Raw genomic sequence first — 10,495 nt, forward strand, 5'->3', positions numbered from 1 at the left:
GACACTGCGGAAAGTCTGAAGCTGGTTGTTCCAAAGAAGAGCACAACATCCCATTGTTTTCTGTTGTGGATTTTAAGTTTTTGTGGTATTGTTGAGTTGTGTCTTTGTGTGTTCATAGAAATAAGCAACTCTCTTACCTTTCTATATCATGGCAGATAGGATATTTCATTAAGGTCTTTTCCGTTGTAAGACACAGGAAAAAAACAAACCCAGAAGAATGGTGCCAAAGCACATTTCTAACATATCAAAACTGGGATATCTTGAAGACTCAGACCCTGTATTATGCAGAGTGTAGGACTTGAGGAGGTACATTCATGCCTTAGTTCTGATGTAGCAGGAAAAGCTTAACTGTAGCTTTAAGAATGTTTAATGATGTAGTGTCCTTCTGATCACTAACATGTGGTTCTGTGGCATGTGGAGATGGCTCACTCACTGATCCTGCAGGGGACACAGGCTCAGTTCCTAGCACCCACATGGAAACCACACAGCAATCTTTAACTCCAGTTCCATGGGATCCAGTGTCCTCTTCTGGCCTCCTTAGGCAGTGCATGAATGTGGTGCACATACATACATGCGTGCAAACATTCATGCACGTGAAGTAAGAGTAAAAAAATCTTTAAGAAAAGGAAAGACTTTGTTCTAATGTCTTTGATTGCTTCACATGTCTCCTCTAACCAGGAGGTACTGCTGTAGTTTGTTTTGTTTACCTCAGAGCGAATCCCTGGCCTGCCTGGTCCTGGTATGACTCTCATGCATTCACAGACATTGAGAAATATGGTTATTTTTTCAATGCTCAAGATAGGTCTGAGTTTAAACTTTGAGTCTACCTTTTATTTTTACTCCAAGCTGAAAGTATAGTGGTAAATTTATTTAGTGGGTAAATTACATTTTAGTGAGTTTAAACACCTCATTTAGACCATTAACACCCTTAGAAAATTTAGTTCAGAATATTCTTCCAATTAATTTTTAATGAAATAGAACATACTAGGCAATTAAAAATCATTACTTTTTAATGTTGATGTTTTCAATCACATTTTTCACTCTTCTTACTTTGAGCATTTTGTTTGTAGTCATTTTAATATAAAATGGTTTCAGCACATAGTTGCATGCACAAAAATAAGTAATATGAGAAAATGCTATGTGTAAGCACAAAGTATAGTGAATGCACGAGAAAGGGTTTGACAGCATCAAATGATTCATTCTGCTGTTATCTTCAGGAATGATAAGTAATGTACCAGTGAAATCAAGGCATGATGGGTACAAACATCTATGTTAATTAATATGTCATGATAGTTCAAAAATGTATTGTGAAATGAAGGTTCGCTAGATTAGAATATTCTACCAAAGGATCTGTATTCATAAAGAGGCAATTTGTTTATTTGAAGCATAACAATGAGAGTGTAGGACCATTCTATGATTCAGTCTCTTAAGATGACATTTTTTTTTAATCTGAGGACTCAGTTATTGATGGTTTTATCTCTGACACACACATATTAAATTAGATACTACATTTAAGTTCTAAAAATACAGAATAAAGTAAATAAATGAAAATAAGAAAATAATACTTAGGCGAAATTTTCAATCAATATGAACCACTGCTGTGCATTCCAGAATATTTGTCACCATTGATTTAAAAGACAATACAAAGCAGAATGCACGGGAAAAACACGAAAGAAAAGATGGGCAGAAGCCATATTTCCTTATTCATCCGACTTCAATAAGGAGGAAACAGGAGTTAGGCAAAGTCTCCACTTTGAGTTGATATCAGTATGAGCGTTAGATTTGCCTTTTATTTATTATTTATTGATTCATTCCTCTTTATTAGTTTTCAAAGATTGGTTTTCTCATGGCTTTCTTCAAGTAAATATATATATCTGACTTCACAAATTAGAAGCCACCTCAGACTAAACGTCGATGTTCAACAAACACTGCTAAGGCTGACTACTAAATTGCTTATAGATAGTTATGATGTATCTACAAATAGAAAAATTAATTTGATTGCACCGTATTGTTTTTCTCTTAACTATTAAATGTCCATTTTAAAGTACTATGTTTACTTGGGTTTTGTTGTTGTTGTTGTTTTGTTTTTTGTTTTTTTTGTTTTTTTTTTTTTGGTAGCAAGTGAAAAAGATTCATACTGAACGGAACTGCATGATCCTTTCCCAACTTACGAGAGAAAATAAATACCTCTTATCAGAAACCACCAACCATAAAGCATATTTTTTGTGTGATTTTAGCTCCAAGATAAAGTGGAGTTAGAATAATAGGGCAAAAAGAAAAGATGGTAGAATCAGTCGTCATTTGTAAGAAATACCATCATGTGTAAAACCATAAAAGGACACTATTGTACAGTTGGTGAACCACACAAAAAATTTTATAAGTACTATGTGACATGTTTGAGAAGGAGTGGCAGAAGTTAGAAACAAAGTATATAAGCAAATCCTGACTCTTGAAAACATCCATCTGTCTAGTTGAGAGTCGATGCTACTGTAGATGTACTAACAAACCATTGCAGGAGTTAAGCTGCAGAGCCTATGCTAAAACACTTACCAGACTTCATTGTAAAATAACAGATTAAGAACTGGGTTTGATGGGAGCCCAGAAACACCCAAGGAATTGGTGGGTTGGATTTGTAATGGAGAATATTAAACTAAAACATGTAGTTGCATGATCTCGTGGCTTATTCAAAATGTTTCAACATGGGAAGAATGTAGTAATGCTTTCATGTTTCTCAATTGTGTGAGTAGAAGGCAGAAAGATAACTGGAGGGTGTGGTGAATTATGATACTAAAGGAGCAAGACTTGTCAAGTGTGCCATTGGCTAGAAGTGAGCAGCTGCAACCCAGGCCTGGGCTGAGGACACCCGATGACAGGAACTGTAATTGAAGAAGATGCAAATCTGCTCAATTTATGACAAACTAATAAGTAAAGAAAAAAACTGAGAAACATAGGTGTGTGCGAATAGAAAGCATACATATTAAATATGTGTGTGTGTAGTATATGAATATATTTTGATGAAACTTTTATGAATGTGTATATATTCATAAGATGTCTATAAAAGAGCTGTCACAAACCCAAATGAGAATGCAAAACAGGTAAAATCAAACGAATAGAGAAGTAAGAAGTTCACTAAAACCTGACATTCAAAGTCAGTGATTGGAAGGCCCTTTCGGATCTAGCAAATTATACCTTATAGAGGAGCTCCAGTCCATGGGATCTAGTAGAATAAAGCAAACTGCAGTAGCTGCTAGAGGAGGAGGTGGGAAGATGAAGACATGATTGGCCCTCATGTTTATCAAGATGGAACGGAGAGGCCCATGGCTGAACGGACCATCACATTTGGAGGGAGCCGTTGGATTGTTTTGTTTTCATTTTTATTTATTATTGCTGTTTGGGGGGAGTGTGCATACCACAGCATGCATATGGGGACCAGAGGACAACTTTGTGGAGCTGCTTCTCTCTTTCTCCCTTTGCGTGAGTTTCTGGGGATTGAACTCCAATTATTAGATTTTGATGGCAACTGCCTTTTGCCAGCTGAGCCATCCTGCAAGCCCTAATTTTCTTTTTTTGTTTAGTTTTTTTTTTGCTTTTTAATAATGTTGAGTTTTGAAATTGAAAGAATAATATAAAAAATTACACTACTTTTCCCTTTTCCTTTCTTCCCTCCAAACCCACCATTTTGCTTTCTCAAATGGCATCTTTCCTTTAACTGTTGTGCGCTCTCTCTCTCTCTCTCTCTCTCTCTCTCTCTCTCTCTCTCTCTCTTTTTCTCTCTCTCTCTCTCACACACACACACCCCTACCTTTTCATAAATACATAAACATATGACCAGGACAACTATAACACCAATGGACGTACTAACATGGAAATGAGGGAGCTCATTGGGCTTCAACCTTAGACAAAGATACAGGAAACTGGGGAATGCTGGGAGAGGGAAAGGTGCCCCTCCACAGAGAGGAGCCCTCTAACTGGTATCCAGTGCCAATTGGTCAGCCCTGAGATCATGTACAATATAGGTGACTTTTTACTTTTATTTTAAAGGAACCATTCAAGTAAGTTTAATGGATATGAATAAGATAAATATATGCAGGAGGGAGGGAGGCAAGTCATTAATGCTGAACTCAGCTTGTTTGTTTGTTTTTTCAGACATATTAAAGGTAGAATAGAAATGTGTGTGTGTGTGTGTGTGTGTGTGTGTGTGTGTGTGTGTGTGTGTGTAAAGAATTAGGTTTTGAAACCAACTCAGAATCACACCCCACCTAGGAGTAAACAGCTAATTTTCAGCACTTCTCTCTTCGCATTCATCTCTGCCATTTATCTCCTTTGCTTGACAAGCACTTGCTCTCTATTCCCTAGATGGTCTGGTCTCACCAGAGACCAGCTTCACTGTCTTAGTTGTTCATGAGAGGATGCTGATTAAGATGTAATGCTGCTGCTGCTGATGGTAGATGAACTCATTGGTAGAATGACCATGTTAACACTTGGTAATATTACTGATTGTTACTCCAGACCAATTGACCTTAAAGAATAAACAGAGGCATCGGTGTTCATAGGTAGGAAATATCTCTTTTGGTCCTGGTCCTTAGAAGTTCTGAATCTAGATCTGGAATTCTAAGAAGTAGCACTGCCAGTAGTTGATGCTGCTGGCACCTAAGGGTACCCTGAACACAGCCATGTTCCTGGTGTGAGGGTGTGGTGATCATCCCCTGTGTGCCATAGGCTAACTTTTTACCTTTATGAAGGTGGCAATGCATCAGTAGAATTCATCCTTCAATGTTTAGATTTTCACTTTATTTCACCAGGTTAGTGGATCCTACTCAGCGACAAGATCACAGAGATCAGTAGACCAAACTCCACATTATGCTCTGTTGCCAGTTTGACAGCAGCATGGGGTACTGAATGTAATTTTAACTTTCAATGTTTCATCTGTCAATAGGTTGATCGGGTCTTAACCCCACCACTTGTCAAAAGCCAAAAGTATAACATGCGAGGCCAGCATTTTGTACTTGTTAAATAATGACTGTTGGCTTCAATTAAAATCGTCGCCTTTTAGGAGACAGGCAACAACATGAGTCACAAATGATTTTCCTTTGATGGGCACAGGTTACTAAAAGAGTAGAAAGGATTTGATAATCCTTAAGCTGAAACATTGAGGTTCGAATATGTTTTCCTGCCTCCACATGTACGGCAGCTCCCTGACATTTCAGATTATTGTCTTGAAAAGTCTGTGGCAATTGTAAGACATGCAGACATTTAACAAGTTTAGAAAATTGAAAGTTTTAATAGGAGCTTATTTTAGAAAGGCCTGGGAAAATATCAGAAAATAACATATGTTTTAAATGTGCTTGTCTTGAAGTCTGCCAGCTTCTTGACACAGATTTAACTTACATAAGTGCTTTTCTTTCTGGGCATTGTGCTCAACACTTAAGACTCCAGCATTAGTCACTAAGTACCTTTCACTGTTCTCTGGCAACAAAAAGACAGAGGAACATTTTCTAGGTGTCCAACAGCCTCTTCATCACATGAAGAGCCCCAACCATTAGATAATTGCATATTCCCTAAGAAAATGAAGTGCTTGGACACAGCTCATCTTGAATGCAGGATGTGCCTCTGAGCACAGGAAGCATTTGACGGGAACTTGGAGGGCACACTGGCACTATCTGGATGTGGAGATTGTGTGACCAAGCGTGCAAGACACTGGAGAGGTGGCTTAGCAAGTAAGAGCATTTGCTAAGCAATTATGAAGATCAGAGTTCTTTTCCCAGCACCCGCTCAACCCCAGTAAGATAGTAGTGGAGGTGACAGACACACACAAACACAAACACAAACACACAGAGAGAGACAGACAGAGACAGAGAGATAGAGACAGAAACAGAGACAGACACACAAAGAGAAAACAGAAACTGTATCTCCAACTGCTGTGAAATATTGGCAATTTTTACTGTAAAGTTGTTTTTGTGTTAGAGGTAAATCCTCATACAACCCTGCATATAAGTTTCTGGATACAATGGGACAAAGCAGTATTAGCCCTTGCTCTGCCTAGGGTTGGAAGCAAGCCATGTTGGCTTCTCGTAGAGGTTCTTCTTGGAAAAGCAGAATAAAATACCTATAATATAAATAAAAAAGATGCCTATCTGACATATGTAAACTTCCTATTATTATTCCCACATGCTACTAATTTCTGCCAAATTATCCAGGGACAAAAAAAAATGTCTAGAAAGAATACAGAAACATGACACAGGTGACATGGGCCTCATGACAGTAAATGTGACCTGCCATGGGCCAGAGTTGGGTCTGTGTCCAGCCTTTCTTACAACTACAATGAAATTCTAAGCTCCCATAATGTCAGTGTCTCCCAGGTGACAGGCATGTTGAAGCTAGACTCACGTAGTCACTTACTCTGGAATCCTTGAATAGATTTAGGGCTGGGATTGTTCACCAGAAAGACCAACCTAATGGCTAGAATTTTGGAAACTTAAGCCATCTCATCATACATAAGGTAGAGGAGGTAGAGGAGATTATGCCAAGTCAGGTGACTTCCCATGTAATCATTCAGCTAACCCTGCAATGAAATCGAAAAGTATTCTGGGTTCTGAAGTATATGTTGAAGGAATAACCTTAGCATTTCCCTGAAGACCCTACCTTCTGTGTCTTTTCTTTGAGGTGGTCTTGACTTGTATTTTTTTGTGCTAAAACTGTGCCTATATATAGGACACTTTCCTGGGGTTTGATATTCATTTTTAAAATAATTAGTGAGCCAGTGCAGATGATAGGAGATCCTACATGTATATCTGGCTGGTTAGAACTGCAGCTTACAGGGATGGCAGCTAAAATGCTTAGGTATATTAAGTAATGTTTAACATCTGATTGAAGATGTTGAAGTTAGCTTTCTGATACCTAATATACATAAAAAGAAACCTAGAAACCGTCTTGAATCCTCTATTATTCCATCTCCATCAGGATAGTGGATACCCTATCTGCAATACTATTACTCACCCACCTCAGCCACTTTAGCTTGAGATCAAGTCAACCTCTCTTCTCTATGGAAATCAGTATGGAGGGTTCTTTAAAAATAAAAAATGTGTATATCATATGACACAGCTGTGGCACTACTGGTTTTTGCCCAAAGGACTCAGAGTCAGCCTATTAAATCCACTTTTATTGTAACAATGCTCCCAGCAGCTAAGTTACAGAAACAGCCTAGGTTTCCAATAACTGGGGATAGAAAAAGAACATGTGGTGTATACACAATAGAGTAGTTTTCTATCCTAGAAAACAATTAAGTCATGTCCTTTGCCAGAAACTGATGCCACAGGAGACAATCAAATTAAGCAAATCACAGAATAACTGTATGGTTTCTATCCTTTAAGGTTCCAAGATTTATGTAGCCACGTATCAGCATGTCTGTATTATATCGGAATAGATTTTAAACTCTCTAGGAAGACTAAGTGGATAAATGGGAGGGAGGAAACCAAGAAAGAAAATTTAAATACATCTGCCCTGGGCCTTCATAGAAATTATCTTGTGATACATCTTATACTTCTTACCAGTAAAAATATGTCTCTGTCAAGAGTAAGATGAAGTTCAAGAGGAAGGTGGTTCTTATAGCGAAATACTAATTTTCGTCAGTCTCCACCATTGCTCTTGTCAGGCACCCATGCTGCCGCTGCAAACCCTGATCATTCTCCTAGCACCTTGCTCTGCAGCTGAGACTCTGTCTAGTTGAATTTGTTACCTTCATTTTACCATGTTCAACTCACCTGTGGACACTTCTGACGAAAAGTCAATTAGCTAAATGGGCCTTGTTTCTTCAGTCACAGCAAATCAGGGTAGAGTGTATGATATTAACAGGATATTTCTGAGGTTTCTAAAACCTTTTTAGTTGTCTGTCTTACACTTTAGAGCAACAGGAAAAAATAGCTTTTAAAGATTTTCTTTTTTTAATTAATTTATTGATATTACATCTTAATGGTTATCCCATCCCTTGTATCCTCCCATTCCTCCCTCCCTCCCATTTTCCCCTTACTCCCCTCCCCTATGACTGTGACTGAGAGAGACTTCCTCCCTCTTTATATGCTCATAGATTTTCTTTTCAAATCATCCACCACAGCCCCACACTACCTCTAGATAACTATGGGGAAGGAAGGAAAGTATGGAGGAAAGACGAGATGGTTCATTCAGAAATGTGTTAGCCACGGGGATAATTGGTTCTTAGGAAAGTACTAAAAGGGAAACTCCCGGGGCTTTTTCAATCGTAGCCACTGAACTCAAGCTTGAGTTTCTAGACAGTGTACATAGGAGAGGGCGTTTTCTTTTTTTTCTTCAGTTGATCATATTTTCAGTTCTCAGAAAACTAGAGGATAAAATCTCAGTAATAAAACTCACATGCTTACTTAGAATGGTTACAATTTGACGTAGATTAAAAAGCAACTGGTGAGGTTTGGTGCAGTGGAATGGAAGTGATAGCCAACAGTCTCGTGGAAACCTGAGAGAACCTGAGAGAAAGTGGTAGGATTCATTTCGCAGAGGCCCTGTGGACCTGGGCGTGCATGGGGTGGCCGTGGCAGTCTTTCAAAGACTGACTTCTTTCAGTTTTCAACGCACAACACCAAAGAAGGAGGAGCAGCCCAAAGATACTCAACATCAGTAAAATTTTCAGAACCCAGCAGCTGTTGGCCAGGGCAAGACCCGCTCACAGTAAGGGTGCATCAGAGGTTGGATGGGGATAACTGTAGATGGAAGACTTGCTTGACATGCTTGCTGCTTTTAAGTAGGAGCATTCAAACTTAAAGACGTTGAGCAGCCAGCCCACTCTCTTCTTTCCTACCAGTTTATTTATGGCACATAAGTGTTGATATGTCTGAAATTTGGACAGGACTTTTAATTTGCATATTTATCACATTGTCAAATAGTTATTTAAAAATTAACCAAAGTAAATTTGTCTTGAGGTTACAAGATATGTACCAAAGATATGATTATAGTTAAAATATAAATTTATCTGTGGACTGAATGTGATTTTTAAAGCATAATGATACTATTAAAATTAAGAATAAAGCCACTTACATTCAGTAGGTTTTCCAGTAACTTCTTGCATTTTTGAGGGGTTTCTTCATATGGGATCAAAATTTGAGGAGCAAATAGGAGGTTCTGGATATGGACCCTGTTGGGGAAGAAGAACTAAGCCTACAGAAGGGACCCACGTAAACAACAAATAGGACTTCAAGTAATATGAGCGATGATGTAGTACTAACAGGAGTATGCACAGAGTCTGCACAGACTGTAAGCTAGATGGCTACATATGAAGCTGGCATTCATCAGGTCAAAGGCCATTCTTCCAGGTCTTTCCAACATAGCTGGGATTGTTCTCAAGATGCAGCTATAGTTCTTTGTATAGGGTTGAAGCCTCGCTGGCTTTGCCTGAGTCACTTTGGCATATTTTTGGTGTAATTAGGAGAGATAGTGTTCCTCAGGGAAGAGTACATGAGTTGGTGTCCAGTGACAAATGATCAGCACTGAGAATATGTATACCAGTAGCATTCTACAGACTGAGCAGGTGTGTGTGTGTGTGTGTGTGTGTGTGTGTGTGTGTGTGTGTGTGTGTGTGTATCTGTGTATACATATATGTAAGCATACAATATAATTAATAAAAATGAGGACATGAATTTTAAAGAGAGTAGGGAGGGGTATGTGGGAGGATTTGGATGTAGGAAAGGGAAGAAAGAAATATTGTAGTAATATTATAATCTTAAAGATTAAAAGCCATATCAGCTATAGCTCCTATAATTAATTACTCCTTCCCCACATTCATGAAAAAAGTCTTCTATTTCATATATCTGATCTGATCCTGGTTGAGGATGAAGGTTGTAGTTCAATTATGTCACCAATTCTTTATACCTCAAAATAAAATACTACTGGAATGAAGCGATTAGAAAGAGAGTCGATGCATTCTGCCCTTTTTCTTTTGGGTCAGATAATTTTCTGAAGAAAGGAGAGGGAAGGAAGAGTGAGAGAGAGACGGGGGGAAGGGAGGGAGGGAGGGAGGGAGAGAGAGAGAGAGAGAGAGAGAGAGAGAGAGAGAGAGAGAGAGGGAGAGGGAGAGAGAGAGGGAGAGAAATGTGGCATGGACAAAAAAGGACTAGAAATATCTCCTAAAACTGAAAAGTCAAGCTCTGGACTATAAGAACATAAAAACTTTTACACCCCATGCTAGTTAGAGGAACCACCCAAACCGTGTCTCTCACAAGACATATTTCTCAAAGGTCTGATAGTGTGCAATAAATTTAACAATTGTTTGTCCCCGTTTGATGTTTTAGAGGGCAAAGTCTTATTTTTTAAAAGAAGTTTAAGTTTTCCATTTAACTCTTATGTGATACATTAGGTTGATATTCTTTTTAAAAATTCCACGCACTGTTCAGAGACAGAACAAATAGGCAGACACAGCGTGCTGTTGTTGAATGTGAAGATTTAGGTTTGACTAATGCCTGACAGAACTTTC

The sequence above is a fragment of the Acomys minous genome (assembly GCF_964271855.1).
Source record: "Acomys minous genome assembly, chromosome: 13".
NCBI classification, from domain to species: Eukaryota; Metazoa; Chordata; class Mammalia; order Rodentia; family Muridae; genus Acomys; species Acomys minous.